This window comes from Phyllobates terribilis, unplaced genomic scaffold (genome assembly GCF_046119375.1).
Source record: "Phyllobates terribilis strain yellow unplaced genomic scaffold, ASM4611937v1 Scaffold_7__3_contigs__length_470593459, whole genome shotgun sequence".
Taxonomy (NCBI): domain Eukaryota; kingdom Metazoa; phylum Chordata; class Amphibia; order Anura; family Dendrobatidae; genus Phyllobates; species Phyllobates terribilis.
Window position 1 is genome coordinate 51,403,554 of NW_027362767.1, and position 16,210 is coordinate 51,419,763.

Sequence of the window (16,210 nt, forward strand, 5' to 3'; positions counted from 1 at the left end):
TTTGTAAGAGGTTCCCCCATATATTCTATTGCCATAATCAATGCATCTATAAGGGGGAATGATGTAGAAAAGAGTTGGAAATTCATGAGGGTTTCACATACCCTCATTGTCACTGAGCCACCATCAGCAGACACAGGGGCACTCATGTAGAAAAACTCTTCTAAGACAAAGTATCAGTGTGGCCCATCACAGCCAATCAGAAGCCAGATTTCAGCATCTCAGTTTCCGTTAAAATGAGAGCAATGATCTGATAGGTTGCTGTGAGTAACACAGACATTTTTCTTAGAGAGATTTTCATGGATGATGCCTGGGAGTTTTATAAAACCATTTATGTCCTCCATACACAGTCCACCATAAATAGCAGCCTTCATTCTGCTAATGATTGGCAACTGGAGGATAACACTGATCATATAGAAATTCAGAAGTTTTTAGAAAAATTTCTTGTATAAAATGAGGGATTATAACAATGGTAGTTTATGAGAGCTGCTAAATAGAGTCTATGTTATCTATCCAATAGTGAGGAGGAGGAGGAAGAGGAGGAGGAGGAAGTGATGGACATAACATCAGAAGGCAGCAGCAATGAGAACATCAGTTGGTAAGTAGAGAAATAGTGAGATTATAATGTAGTCGCCAACACTCCCAGAACATCTCTTAATCTGGAAAAAGGTACTCGAGGATATATCTATAGCAGATGTATACAGTCAGATAACTTTATCCGTAGGCTTCCTAAGCACAAAGTCTTCTGCTAATGGTTGGCAACTGGAGGATAACAGTGACCATGGATAGAAATTCAGACGTTTTTAGAAAAATGCATTTTATAAAATTAGTGTTTATAACAATGGTAATTTATGAGAATTGCTAAATTGCGTCTCTGTTATATATCCAATAGTGAGGAGGAGGAGGAAGAGGAGGAGGAGGAGGAAGAGAAGGAGGAGGAGGAAGAAGAGGAGGAGGAGGAAGAGGAGGAGGAGATAGAGGAGGAGACAGAGGAGGATGAAGAGAAAGACAAAGAAGAGGAGGACAAAGAAGAGGAGGAAGAGGAGGAAAAGGAGGATGATATGATAGACAAAACATCAAAAGGCAGCAATAAGAACATCAGAATGTAAGTAGAGAGATAGTGAGATTAAAACTTAGTCGCCAACAGTCCCAGAACATCCCTGAGTCTCCTGGACAAAGTTACTCAAGGATACATCTATAGCAGGTGTATACAGTCAGATAACTTTTTCCGTACGCTTCCTAAGCATCAATTCTTCTAACCATCTGTATTTTTTTATTTCAGGCTCTTTGGATACCATATAAAAATAGCATGGCCCAGTGTGGAGTCACTGCCGTAAGTAATTGGGGTAATCATGGTGCACGACTTTCAATGTGTGAAGTCCTCAGTTATTTTATACTATGAGACATACAGTACAGACCAAAAGTTTGGACACACCTCATTTAAAGATTTTTCTGTATTTTCATGACTTTAAAAATTGTACATTCACACTGAAGGCATCAAAACTATGAATTACACATGTGGAATTATATACTGGAAAAATTGGTCAAACTTTGAAAGTGTCCCCAAGTGCAGTTGCAAAAACCATCAAGCGCTACAAAGAAACTGGCTCACATGAGGACCGCCCCAGGAAAGGAAGGCCAAGAGTCACCTCTGCTTCTGAGGATAAGTTTATCCGAGTCACCAACCTCAGAAATCGCAGGTTAACAGCAGCTCAGATTAGAGACCAGGTCAATGCCACACAGAGTTCTAGCAGCAGACACATCTCTACAACAACTGTTAAGAGGAGACTTTCTGCAGCAGGCCTTCATGGTAAAATAGCTGCTAGGAAACCACCGCTAAGGACAGGCAACTAGCAGAAGAGACTTGTTTGGGCTAAAGAACACAAGGAATGGACATTAGACCAGTGGAAATCTGTGCTTTGGTCTGATGAGTCCAAATTTGAGATCTTTGGCTCCAACCACCGTGTCTTTGTGCGACGCAGAAAAGGTGAACGGATGGACTCTACATGCCTGGTTCCCACCGTGAAGCATGGAGGAGGAGGTGTGATGGTGTGGGGGAGCTTTGCTGGTGACACTATTGGGGATTTATTCAAAATTGAAGGCATACTGAACCAGCATGGCTACCACAGCATCTTGCTGCGGCATGCTATTCCATCTGGTTTGCGTTTAGTTGGACCATCATTTATTTTTCAACAGGACAATGACCCCAAACACACCTCCACGATGTGTAAGGGCTATTTGACCAAGAAGGAGAGTGATGGGGTGCTATGCCAGATGACCTGGCCTCCACAGTCACCAGACCTGAACCCAATCGAGATGGTTTGGGGTGAGCTGGACCGCAGAGTGAAGGTAAAAGGGCCAACAAGTGCTAAGCATCTCTGGGAACTCCTTCAAGATTGTTGGAAGACCATTTCCGGTGACTACCTCTTGAAGCTCATCAAGAGAATGCCAAGAGTGTGCAAAGCAGTCATCAAAGCAAAAGGTGGCTACTTTGAAGAACCTAGAATATAAGACATATTTTCAGTTGTTTCACACTTTTTTGTTAAGTATATAATTCCACATGTGTTAATTCATAGTTCTGATGCCTTCAGTGTGAATGTACAATTTTCATAGTCATGAAAATACAGAAAAATCTTTAAATGAGAAGGTTTGTCCAAACTTTTGGTCTGTACTGTATATATATATATATATATATATATATATATATATATATTTTTATATTTATGCAAGAAGTTAACTTAAAAAAGATTTCTCACACTTTTTCTATTCCGAAAAGTGACAGAGAATTCCTGTCAGGGTTAATCCTTTGCTTATTTAATGCCTTTCTGTGCTGTAACACATTGGGACCCATTACGCATTAACTGTCCTCCTCCTCTCCTCTCGCACTTCTGTTATGGAAGGGTACTATTCGGGGGTCAATATCTGTCAGTTGGACAGATAGGAGGTAGTGAAAAAGCCATAAAAGTGAGAATAAAAGGAAAATGGCCACTAAATTTAATGTCCCCTAAATGCCCATTTTCCCCTTTAGCAGAACCGTATTTGGTTTTCATGCTGATCTAGGCACCGTAAGTGATCACGCCCCCTACTGATCAGTCAGAGTAAGGCTATGTACACACAGTGACTTTTTCAGGCCGATCTACTCTGTAACCCACCAGAAAAAGCTCTAAATAAATGCTAAAGAGAATGAGCTCATACACTGTGATGTAAAGACGCCTCGCTGTCCGCATGTTCAGTCTTTTATTAATGTGTATGCTCGTTAAATGGCATTTGGGGGGTGAAAGACTCGCTTTAAATATCATTGTTCTCAGCAGCACATTGTCCTGTGTGCATGTGCTGCAGAGAACAGATGATAACATCAGAAAGATGTTGGTTTTCTTAAAGAATCTAGAGGATTCTTCTCTGTGGTGGGTTCTCACCATGTGACTGAGGTGTGTTTCTTCCCATATTTTTCCAAAATCGCAGCAAAAACCAATGCAAAAAAATGCACCATGATTGCAATGTGTGTACACGCTCTAACCCCTTCTTATAATGAGTTCTGTTATTTAGTGATGAAGAGACTGGAGAAGAGACCACCATAATCCAAGAATTCAAGATAGATGAAAGTGACGAAAACATCTGTCCGTAAGTAAAGAGATAATGAGACACACATATTATGGGTAATATATGATTGTATATGTGTAATTGTGACTGATAACTGACTGTAAGGCTGTGTGCCCACGATGCGTTTTTTAAGCGTTTCCGCAGCGGCAAAAACACTGCAGAAACTCTTAAAAATGCATGGTAGAAGACCTGCCATGTTCCCCAATGATAATCCACATGTGCTGTGCACATGCTGCGGAAATTTCCGCTGCGGATTATCATTGCGGAAAAAAACGCAGCACTACCAATTATTTTGCGGAAACGTTGCGTTTTTGTCGCCATTGACTTGCATTGAAACGCATGGATTATGTATCACTGCATCTGTAGATGCGGAATCCATGCTTTTCAATGTGCAGATGGTACCCGAGTGTGGAGGACAGGAGACTCTCCTCCGGACCCGAGTACCATAGAACCTGTAAAAAAAAGAATAAAATAAAAAATAAATATTATATTTACCTTCTGACGGCCCCCGCTGCGCTCGTCCTCCCATGCCGGCAGCTCCCGATGGACTAAAGGGCCTGCGCTGACGTCATAGTCATGTGACGGCAGGTCCTTCAGTGTAGTGCACCGCGAGCTGCCGGCAAGCCAGGACGGAGCGAAGCAAGACTGCGGGGGCCATCAGAAGGTAAGTATAGATTTATTTTTTTATTTTTTACCATTCTTTAAGGTCACACTATATAAATCCATGCCGTTTGCATGGATTTATATAGTGTGACCAAGTTGTCAAGCACTTTCCAAGTGATGCTAAAATCGCTTGGAAAGCGCTTGACACCCACATGCGGAAATGCAAGTGAAGAACGCTTCACATCCGCATGTCTCTGGCAGGAAAAACGCATGTACAATCCGCATGTACAATCCGCATGCGCAATCTGCATGCGCAATCCGCATGTACAATCCGCATGTACAATCCACATGTACAATCCGCATGTACAATCCGCATGTACTATCCGCATGTACAATCCGCATGTACAATCCGCATGTACAATCCGCATGTACAATCCGCATGCGCTTTTTCTGCCAGGGAGATGCAGAAACACTCAGGGAAATATCCAGAGCATTTCTGCATCGTGGGCACAGAGCCTTACAGCCGGGTACAGACTGAAGAGGGCTCAGGCTGAGGTTTATAGTAGATTTCACATGGCAGACATCGAGGCCTCCAGAAGGTTCCTGGCTGCCATAATAACGATCGCCACACCACAATTGCATCTCACGTAGGAGGGGAAGTGTCAATGGCTGTCAGAAGTTAACCCACTCTAAGGTCACATTCACACGTTCAGTATTTGATCAGTATTTTCCATCAGTATTTGTAAGCCAAAACCAGGAGTGGATGAAAAATACAGAAGTGGTGACGTGTTTCTATTATACTTGGTTCATAACAAACGTGCGGTTTATTAAATGTCCATAAACCGTCTGGCTTAACAAACGAAAACTGCCTCTTCTGGTCCAAAAGGTATAACAGCACCAAAACGGAAAATAAACAGCCTACATATCACACGGGATCACACGATTATACGTCAGAGCTTCACTCAGCCTCCAGCTGACACTGAGCCACACAAGCAAGGTCTCGTCACCTTGCACACACCACCCCAATGATACAGCCGGACTTCTGTACCACGCCCCAGGATGGGGATATGTGGATTCCCATCTAACTAACTGCTCGTAAAATCGGCCCTAGACACACCCTATTAAGTCTCTCTGCACTATATGTGCTGGAACCTGCTTTTCCAGGCTTAAATCACTGAGGCTACCAACCTCGATGATACATATCTCCCTTTGTGGACCTGTCCCACGGCCATCTTACAATATACATAGCTGTAGTTCTTCCTCTGTAACGGGGTCAATGAATGTCAGTTGTGGATAGATGAGATATTGAACATAAAGTCACAAAAGGAGCAATAAATGGAATGTGGTCACAGAAATCAGTGACTCCTATCTGCCCATTTGCCCCTTTAGTGTAAATATTCTGTGAGGAATACATAAGACCAGTGAGGTCAGAAGCCCTCCAGTCGTTTGTTCTGAAGTTTTCACCTGCGGATGTAAAGGTTCTTACATAGATAGAAGTGAAGTTCATGGCGTCCATTGTTGCTCAGCTGTTTTTTATCTACTAACTCTCTATAACTGCCCCTGATCGCTACTACTTCAGTCATTGCATATATTTAGGAGACACACTATACAGAGGATATTTTCTAAGTGTCTCTGTTTCTAATGAAAACGTCATTTTTATTATAGATATGAAGTAAAGACAGCGTGGGCCGACACAGCGCCAATCCCGTAAGTAATCAGAGCAATCATGGCGGCATTTACTCCACTGGAGCCTTGGACTTGTGAAGGATGACGCCATATTGTGACATAAGCGCAGGACATTACACAGGACAATATCTCTGTATAGATCCTATAGACTGATCAGAATGATAATGTGAACTGTCTGACTCTCAATTTGTTTGTTTGGATTTTTTAAGACCCAAACGTAAATGGTGGATGCCCAAATGGTTTAGAAGAGAGAACAGGACCCTTGTCAAAAACATGTAGGTATTTTAACCCTTCCCACAATTGGACGAGCCCTTATGTCCTAATTGCTGTCTTCTAGATGTAAAATTATACATTGATTCATCCTGGTAGTTACAGAGGAAGAAGATCAGTCGCCTTACAAGTGAATGTGATATTTATGCAATGAGCTAATAATTAGCAATGCCATCTATCTATATCATGTGGGGAAGTATATGAGACCGGTCATACATTATGTGTATTGTCTGTGTCCCTATGGGACTAGGATTTGTTCCTGATTATTATTTTACATGATATTTATTTGTGATAATTTCTTCTATTTCTCCAGCAGTAGCGACAAAAAAGCAAATGTCAGCCATCCACCAACGTAAGTAAAAGCTTCCCCCATTGCTGTATGTGACACGTTGTTACACTTAGGGCTCATTCACACTGACGTGTAATACAGAGGAGCACAATGCGAGAAACCATCACATTTCACTCCGACCAATGTTATGCAATGAGACAGTGCTGATCTGCGTATGGTCTCATATATCGGCCGAGACTCACAATGCAAGTCAATGGGTGCGAGAAAAAAAATTGGATGGCACACGGACCATGCATATGCCATCCGATATTTACGCACACATCTCAAAGGAACCACGAAATGTAATCAGCCAAGTACAATAAATTCACAGCCAGAACCCTCAGTGTTATGTTCTGCTACCAAAGCTAAGGAAAGAGAGGAGATCTGTCCCTACTATAGGACTCAGCTGAATCCCTACGATGTAACAGGGAACCTGATCCTGCGATCAGACCTGCTAAAGTCCTAATCTAGTCTGTACGGAGACCTATAGATGTGGGGAGGGAATCCCTACAAGTACTAAGGACTGGGAGGAATATGGGACACCTCCTAACAGAAATAGTAGCAGACAGACGAACAAACAAAATAGATAGAACATAGAGGTCCGTAGACCAAGCAAACTAACAGAGTTAGATACAGAGCACAGGCTAGCTAGAAAGTAGATATACAATGAAGTCCAGCAAAGCCAGAAGGGCGGAGCAGGATTAAATAGGCCAACAAGGTCATGTGACCAGCAAAGGAAAAAAAACCTAACAGCAAGGTTCTAACAGTACCCCCCCTTCTAAGAGGATCCTCCGGATCCCCTAGGACCAGGCTTATCAGGAAATCTCCTGTGAAACGCTCTGATAAGTCTGGACGCGGAAACATCATCTGACCTCACCCAAGAGTTATCCTCGGGTCCGAAACCTTTCCAGGCCACAAGATACTGCAAACTACCTCTATACCGTCTAGAGTCAAGGATGCGAGAAATTTCATATTCCCCGTCCTCCACCACCGGAGGAACAGAGGCAGAGGCGTCACAATCCGACACAACAGCTTTTTTTAACAGAGAGACATGAAAGACCGGATTAATTCTCCAGGAGGTAGGAACCTCCAACCTAACAGCAGATTGGTTGACAACCTGAAGCACCTTAAAGGGCCCTACAAACTTGGGACCCAATTTCTTAGAAGGAATCCTCAACCGCAGATTCCTAGAGGACAACCAAACCATGTCACCAACAGCGAACAAAACCTCCTGTCGTTTCCTATCAAAGTAGTCTTTAGATTTTCTGTTGGCCTCCTGAAGATTACCACGCACATCCGTCCAAACTCTTTCCAAATCACCGGAAAAATTCTCCTCCTCAGGCACGGCAGATCCCAACTTGGAGAACGACCCAAACGACGGATGTCTCCCAGAACAACAAAAAAAAGGCGAACAACCAGCAGAAGAAGATGTATGATTGTTCAGAGCAAATTCGGCAAGTGGCAGAAACTCAGACCACCCCTCTTGATTGTCTGCCACAAAACAACGCAAGAACTGCTCAACATCCTGGTTTTTCCTTTCTGTCTGGCCATTAGATTCAGGATGATATCCGGACGAAAACGACAAATGAATTCCCAACCTGTCACAAAAGGCACGCCAAAAACGAGCCACGAACTGAGGACCCCTATCAGAAACAATGTCAGTAGGAACGCCATGAAGTCTGACAATTTCCTTGACAAAGGCCTTAGCGAGAGTTTTAGCGCAGGGCAGTTTGACGAAGGGAACCAAGTGACACATCTTGCTAAAACGGTCCACGACCACCCAGATGACAGTAAAACCCTCAGAGGAGGGAAGGTCAGTTATAAAGTCCATAGCCAAATGTGTCCAAGGAGCACTGGGGACCTCCAAAGGACAAAGCAACCCCGCAGCAGGAGTATGTGAGGACTTAGATCTAGCACATATAGTACATTGGCGCACCCACTTAATGACTTCCTTCTGCCATCCAGGCCACCAAAAACTGCGACCCACCAGTCTCTTAGTCTCAGAGATTCCGGGATGACCTGCCAACCGAGATTCGTGACACTCAACAAACAAATCTCTCCTAAAGGTCCCAGGCACAAACAACCTCCCATGAGGAGTGTTAGATGGGGCATTCTCCTGAGCTTTAAGAATCTCATCTTCCAAAACGGAGTCTAAAGCAGCTATCACAACACCTTCTTGTAAAATGTTTTCCTCTTTCTCAGCACCGACTATGGGAGAAAAACTGCGAGACAAGGCATCCGCCTTAACATTCTTAGTACCAGGGATGTAAGTAACGGAGAAATTAAACCGCGAGAAAAACAGTGCCCACCTAGCCTGACGGGCATTCAGGCGCTTGGCAGCATCAAGATATATCAGATTTTTATGATCCGTAAGAACCTGAACGGGAAATTCCGCACCTTCCAAGAAGTGGCGCCAGTGTTCAAATGCGAGTTTAATAGCCAATAATTCCCGATTACCAATATCGTAATTCAGTTCAGTCTCCGAAAATTTTTTTGAAAAAAAGGCACAGGGATGTAATCCATCCCCGTTATCCTGAGACAATACTGCGCCAACCCCCACAGAGGAAGCATCAACCTCAACCAAAAACGGCCTAGTAACATCAGGCTGCATAAGGATGGGAGCAGAGGTGAACCTCTCCTTGAGATACACAAAAGCTTCAATGGCCTCAGAAGACCACTGAACCGCATCAGCACCTTTCCTGGTGAGATCAGTCAGAGGTTTGACAATACTAGAAAAATTTTTTATGAATTTTCTGTAGTAATTGGCGAAACCCAAAAACCTCTGTATCGATTTCAAACCAATAGGCCTAGGCCATTCCTGCACAGCCTGAACCTTAACCGGATCCATCTCAAAACCTTTGCTGGAGATAATGTAGCCCAAAAAACTAATTCTCTGTACAGCGAACTCACATTTCTCCAGCTTAGCAAAAAGCGAATTGTCCATTAATAACTGTAATACCTCACGCACGCTCCGCCAATGAGACTCCAGATCTGGCGAATAAATCAAAATGTCATCCAAATACACAACCACATTTTTACCGATCAAAGGTCTAAGGATGTCATTAATCAGATTCGCAGGAGCATTAGTAAGACCAAAAGGCATAACCAGATTCTCAAAATGACCCACAGGAGTGTTAAAAGCAGTCTTCCATTCATCACCCTCCTTCATGCGCAACAGATTGTATGCCCCCTTAAGGTCAATTTTAGAGAACCACTTGGCCCCCAATAACTGGTTAAACAGATCAGGAATCAATGGCAGTGGGTAAGGATTGCGTACCGTAATTTTGTTAATCTCACGAAAATCCAGACAAGGACGTAAACCGCCGTCCTTTTTTTTTACAAAAAAAAATCCAACCGCCACAGGAGACTTAGAGGGCCTAATGTGACCGGCGGCCAAACTTGTCTGTATGTATTCCTCCAAAGCCTTCCTCTCAGGAATAGTAAGGTTAAATAAACGACTTTTAGGAAGAGTCGCTCCAGGGACAAATTCAATAGAACAATCATAGTCTCTATGGGGAGGCAAAACCTGCGATTCCTTCTCAGAAAAAACTCTCCAAAAATCCTGAATAGGAACAGGCAATTCTCCCCTATCCAAAGCTGCAATACGCCCGTTACAACACTTGTCATAACATTTATGGCTCCAGGATTTAATTTCACTGGTAGACCAATCCAGTACAGGATTGTGAAATTTTAACCAGGGCAAACCCAATATTACTGGAGAAGGCAAGTTATTCAACACTACCAAATCCAATTTCTCATGGTGAACACCATTAATAGTGAGAGGAAATTCACTGACCTTGAGAGTAATATTCTTCAAAGGGGAGCCATCCACAGAAACCACAGCAATGGGGGATGATAAAGGTTCAGGTTTTAAATTGAGTTTTTCCACGAATCCCCCATCAATTACATTCAGTGTAGACCCGCAATCAACAAACACCCGAAATTCCATTAATTTTTCCTGAGCAATCGTGGAAGCAGCTAAAAATATACCCTTGGAATTTAAACAGGCAATACGGGTGTGACTGACCATTTTTTTTTCTTTCTTCATACGAAGCTCACAGCCTTTAATCAAATGACCAGATTTTCCGCAATAGAAACACAAGCCTTCCGAAAAACGACGGTCTTTTTCTTGAGAGCGAGGTGCCACCGATCCAATCTCCATCGGTTCACCACTGTTAGTACACACATTATCATAACCAGAAACTGACATAGCAGAGGATTTGCTCTCATTAACCCTAGCACGCAGTCTTCTATCCACCCGTATAGCTAATTGCATAGCCTGTTGCAAATCCTCAGGTGTAGGATAAGCAATTAGCAGGTCTTTAACCCTTTCACTGAGCCCAGCAAGAAATAGACTTTTCAGAGCAGAATCGTTCCACCCTGTTTGAGTGGACCAACGACGAAAATGAGTACAATATTTTTCGACATTACCTGATCCTTGTTTTAAACGTCTCAACTCAGTCTCAGCTGATGCCACACGGTCAGGATCATCATATAATAGTCCTAAAGCAGAAAAAAAACTATCCACTGATCTGAAGCATGTATCACTAGGTTGCAAAGAAAAGGCCCACTCCTGAGGCTCTTTGCGCAAAAGTGACATTATGAACCCTACGCGCTGGGATTCATCCCCAGAGGACTTGGGTCTCAAACGAAAATACAATAAGCAAGCATTTTTAAATGAAAAAAATTCTCGATGTTCACCAAAAAATAAATCCGGCAAACATACCTTAGGCTCCAAGAAATATGCTCCAGGACAGTTACTCACGTGCTGACGGAGCTCGGCCACTTCCAGAGAGAGTCCCTGCAGGTGTTTAGCCAAATCCTGAACCGACACCATGATGGAACAAAAAAAAAAAATCTTTCCTTAGAGAATTTGCAGGCTGGACTTACTGTTATGTTCTGCTACCAAAGCTAAGGAAAGAGAGGAGATCTGTCCCTACTATAGGACTCAGCTGAATCCCTACGATGTAACAGGGAACCTGATCCTGCGATCAGACCTGCTAAAGTCCTAATCTAGTCTGTACGGAGACCTATAGATGTGGGGAGGGAATCCCTACAAGTACTAAGGACTGGGAGGAATATGGGACACCTCCTAACAGAAATAGTAGCAGACAGACGAACAAACAAAATAGATAGAACATAGAGGTCCGTAGACCAAGCAAACTAACAGAGTTAGATACAGAGCACAGGCTAGCTAGAAAGTAGATATACAATGAAGTCCAGCAAAGCCAGAAGGGCGGAGCAGGATTAAATAGGCCAACAAGGTCATGTGACCAGCAAAGGAAAAAAAACCTAACAGCAAGGTTCTAACACTCAGAATAGATAGATATCCTATACAGTACATATTTCATATCACAAGCCCCCTATATATAATAAACTTACACCCTTTAGTGCCTTTCATCTGGCACAAAGGGTGTTTAGCCTTGTTTAACCTAATAAATAAATGACTTAAAAAAATTACATGGGGTCTCCCCTATTTTTGATAACCAGCAAAGGTAAAGCTGACAACTGTGAGCTGATATTATCAGGCTGGGAAGGTCCATGGTTATTGGGCCCTTCCCAACCTAAAAATACCAGCCTGCAGCTGCCCCAGAAGTGGTGCATCACATCACATGCGCCAATTCTGGCATTTTACCCGGCTTTTCCCGATTACCCTGATGTAATGGCAATCGGGGTAATGGTAGTTATGGTTCATGTCAGCTGTGATTTGTCAATCTATTTCTCTAACTATGTCCCATAGTGAGAGAAAAGCGTTTCGCTTTTCAGTTCCCGTTTTCCAAATTCACTAATCTTCCCGTCTTTTTTTCTCCTTTCTAAACACTAGACTCCTCAGAGCGTTTGTCTGCTGCTTCAGCAGCACCATGGCTGATTAAATAAAACGTAAGTATAATTTATTTATTTAAAGATTTTAACATTTACAAACACTGATCAGTATCATCTTAAGTGTTGATTGATTATCATATAAACAATCTGGTGGTCACAAATGAGTTTGATTTCTATGAAAAAGCACAGAATTATACGCTGATGAGGGCAGGTAGATGTGTGTATAGGAGGGGAGGTAGGAGGACGCATAATTATTTTACATTGAAAGATAGATTCTTTTTACAGAAGCAAGGCACTGCCATGGGCACGGCCTGTGCGCCATCGTATGCAAATCTCTTTCTCAGGGCTATGGGGGAGGGAGATTTTTCACAGTGACCCCCAGGCTGCTTCCCATGTGCATTGTTGGTACAGGTACATTGTTGACCTGCTTAGAATTTGTCAGGGCACCAAAATGGAACATAAAGATTTTATGACTGTGCTGAACCGCAATGACTCCAATATCAGGCTCACAAACAGGTTTCAAAATCAACAAATTGATTTTTTGGCTATCCAGCTCAAAACATCAGGGGTTGGCCTAATACAAACGGATGTCTTCAGAAAGGAGACATCAGATAATTCATTATTGCACACATCTTCAGCCCATATTAGATCGATTATACAGGCCATTCCCACTGATCAGTTCCTGAAGATAAGGAGGATCTGTTCCTCTGAGAAAAGTTTTGAGACAAGCAGATGATCCGAAAGAACTATTTTGCTATAACCTCGAGCCAAACATCTATCAAATATGGCTATCGCTGTGGTAAATCTGCACCCTGCTTGAATTTATTGACCTCCACTTTGAAAAAAAAAACACAGAGTGATCCCACATTGAGATTTATTTCCACTTAGAATTCTCAATGGGAGGTCATTGTGACATTTTGCAAAAACATTGGTCTATCCTAAAAACTGACCCACCATTGGCTCTGACACTTCCTGAAGTTCCCTTATTGACAAATAGAAGGATTAAAAACTTAAAGGATTTGCTGGTTAGGGGCCACTATGTGGCCAGACCAATCAGACTATTCAATACTGTATGCAGGAGACCAAAGATGGGGTCGTTCCCCTGCAGAGATTATATTGCATGTAAAAACATCATTGGGTCTTTTACATTTGATTCTGCAGATGCAAAAAAAAATTAAAATCACAAATTACATATCATGTAGCACTACACGTTATTTACTTATGTAAGTTTAACTTCCCGGGAACTCTGTATATACGGACCAGGGAGCATGTCAGATATCCAGGCAGCACATGAGATTTATGACATCTCTGTGCTCAAGACCATTTCAAAGCACTACAAGTCCTGTCATGGCTGTCACCCTACTGGTTTTAAGGTGTGAGGCATTGACCGGCTCCACTGTGGCATCAGGGGGTGATGTAAAACACCTGCTGGTACAACTAATAATAACTTTGGTACCATGGAACAATATTTTCCAAATTTCTATTTATTATTTTTTCATTACTTTTTATCATTGTTTTGTATTTCTTCTACAAAAAATATTATTTTCTTTAATCATTTTTACTATGATTTTGTATAAATTAGTTACAGCAAAAGATTTCATACAAGTGATAACCAGTAAATAGACAAAGACAGTGAAATGATCACAACTCAAGTTAACAGCGAACATTTGAGTAACCTGTATGGGGTCAATATGGAATATGTAGCTTAATAATGAACAAGTCATGCGGAATTTAAAGGGTGGGGGGAAAAACTGAGGGGGGGGGGGATAGGTCCAGTTCTGGTATACCTATATAAAAGTCATATGATGTCACATTATTCATGCTTCTGGGCAAAACCTGTCTATTGGGCACAGCTGTCTAATGTATGGAGCGAAGTCATGCATCATTACTGCCATTCCCGGCTCAGAAACTGGCAATCGCTGAGGGGATTCATAAGTCTTTAGTCACACACACAGGACAAACCATTTAAGCAACTGGTCCAGGCCAATCTTTTGCACAGTACTTTATATCTGTATAGATCTCTTCTTGTCTCTAACTTGTTCTCATTCTTCCTTAGCTTTTACAAACGCTGTCTGGTTCCACCAAAAACTTAGAACAAGACAGCCATCCCCAGCAAGGACATCCATATGCCATGTTGTTCAATCAGATGAAATCCCTAATGCCAGAAGCTCCACAACTATTACAGCAGCAGTCCCATCAGACCCCGCAGCAGTCCCATCAGACCCCGCAGCAGCACCATCAGACCCCGCAGCAGCCGCATCAGACCCCGCAGCAGCCGCATCAGACCCCGCAGCAGCACCATCAGACCCCGCAGCAGTCCCATCAGACCCCGCAGCAGCACCATCAGACCCCGCAGCAGTCCCATCAGACCCCGCAGCAGTCCCATCAGACCCCGCAGCAGCACCATCAGACCCCGCAGCAGTCTCATCAGACCCCGCAGCAGCACCATCAGACCCCGCAGCAGTCCCATCAGACCCCGCAGCAGTCCCATCAGACCCCGCAGCAGTCCCGTCAGACCCCGCAGCAGCACCATCCTCTTGTGCAGTTTCAGCCTCAGCTGCTCATGCAAATACAGCAGCAACAACTGCAGCAGCAAATCACCCAGCAGGCTTTTCCACAGCAACAGTTTTCAGAAGTAAACCAACAGCAACACTTCACTCTGTTGCAATATTCAAAGCAGCAACAGATACTTTGTCTACAGCAGCAAACCATGCAGCACTTCTAACAGCAGCACGCACTTCAGCAGCAGCACCAGCAATTGCAATAGCATCTTCAACAGCAACAGACTCTACAGCAAACGCATCAGCTTCAAAATACACAGCAAATTCTTCAACAACAGCAGACTCCTGGACAGCAGCAGACACTAAAGCAGCAGGAGATGACAATTCAGACGTCTATATAGCATCAACAGATACTACAGCAGAAAATTCAGCAACAGCAAACCCTTCAGCCCGGTATACAGCAGCAAAACCTTCATCAAAGCATTCAGCAACTTCAGCAACAGCAGATAACATTTAACATTGCAGCAAAAACAGCAACTTCAACAGCATACTATTCAGCAGCAGCAGCAGCAAATTCAGCCTCACCCTCAGTTACACACACGCAGCAGCAGCAAATCCAGAGTGAAGCTCTACAACAGCAGCAGATTCAGTCACAGTCAATCCAGCAGCAGATTCAGCCGTCAGCCATTTAGCAGCAACATCAAATGCAAGCACAGTCCCTACAGCAGAAGCAAATCCAAGTACAATCCCTACAACACCAGCAAATCCAGGCCCAAACTCCATAGCATTATGTGCAACCACAAGCCCTTCAGCAGCAGCATCAAGTACGGGCACAGCACTTCAGCAACACCAAATGAAACCACACAATTTTCAGATTCAACATCAAACTCAGAATCAAACTCATAAATCGCATCAGAATCCCTCACAAATGCTCCAATAACAGCAAATTCAGCAGCAACAGCTGCAACAAGCTGGCCTTCAGCAGCAGCAAATGCCGCAGACTCCGTAAGCACAAATTCAATAGCCAGTGACGCTGCAACAGGTGCAGGTTCAGCAGGTGACCTTGGTTCAGCAGGTGACCCTTCCTCAGCCCCCGCGCCAAGCCTAACAAGCTCAGCAGCAGAAACACAATCTTCAGAAGTTACAATAGCAACTTCACCAGCAGCAACCATCCCAGTCTCAACAACTTCACGGACACGACCCATCACTGGATAGTAAGCTAATTAGAATTTTTCTTTTTTTCCCTACAGGTGCTTTTACTATATTTCAGGTTTTCTTGCACTACAGCAACTCCACTAATTTCTTTATGTATGTCCCCTATGGCCATAATTCTCTAATTAGGCATGCAGCAGAATAATTCTTTATTTTACTTCTATGGCGCCTTCATATTCCACAGCGCTTT

At 43.2% G+C, this 16,210-nt stretch overlaps 1 pseudogene; it reads left to right on the forward strand.

The window, feature by feature from the left end:
- The first annotated feature begins 13,091 nt into the window (after window positions 1–13,091).
- On the forward strand, window positions 13,092–15,817 carry LOC141155350 (uncharacterized; annotated as a pseudogene).
- Window positions 15,818–16,210: the final 393 nt, after the last annotated feature.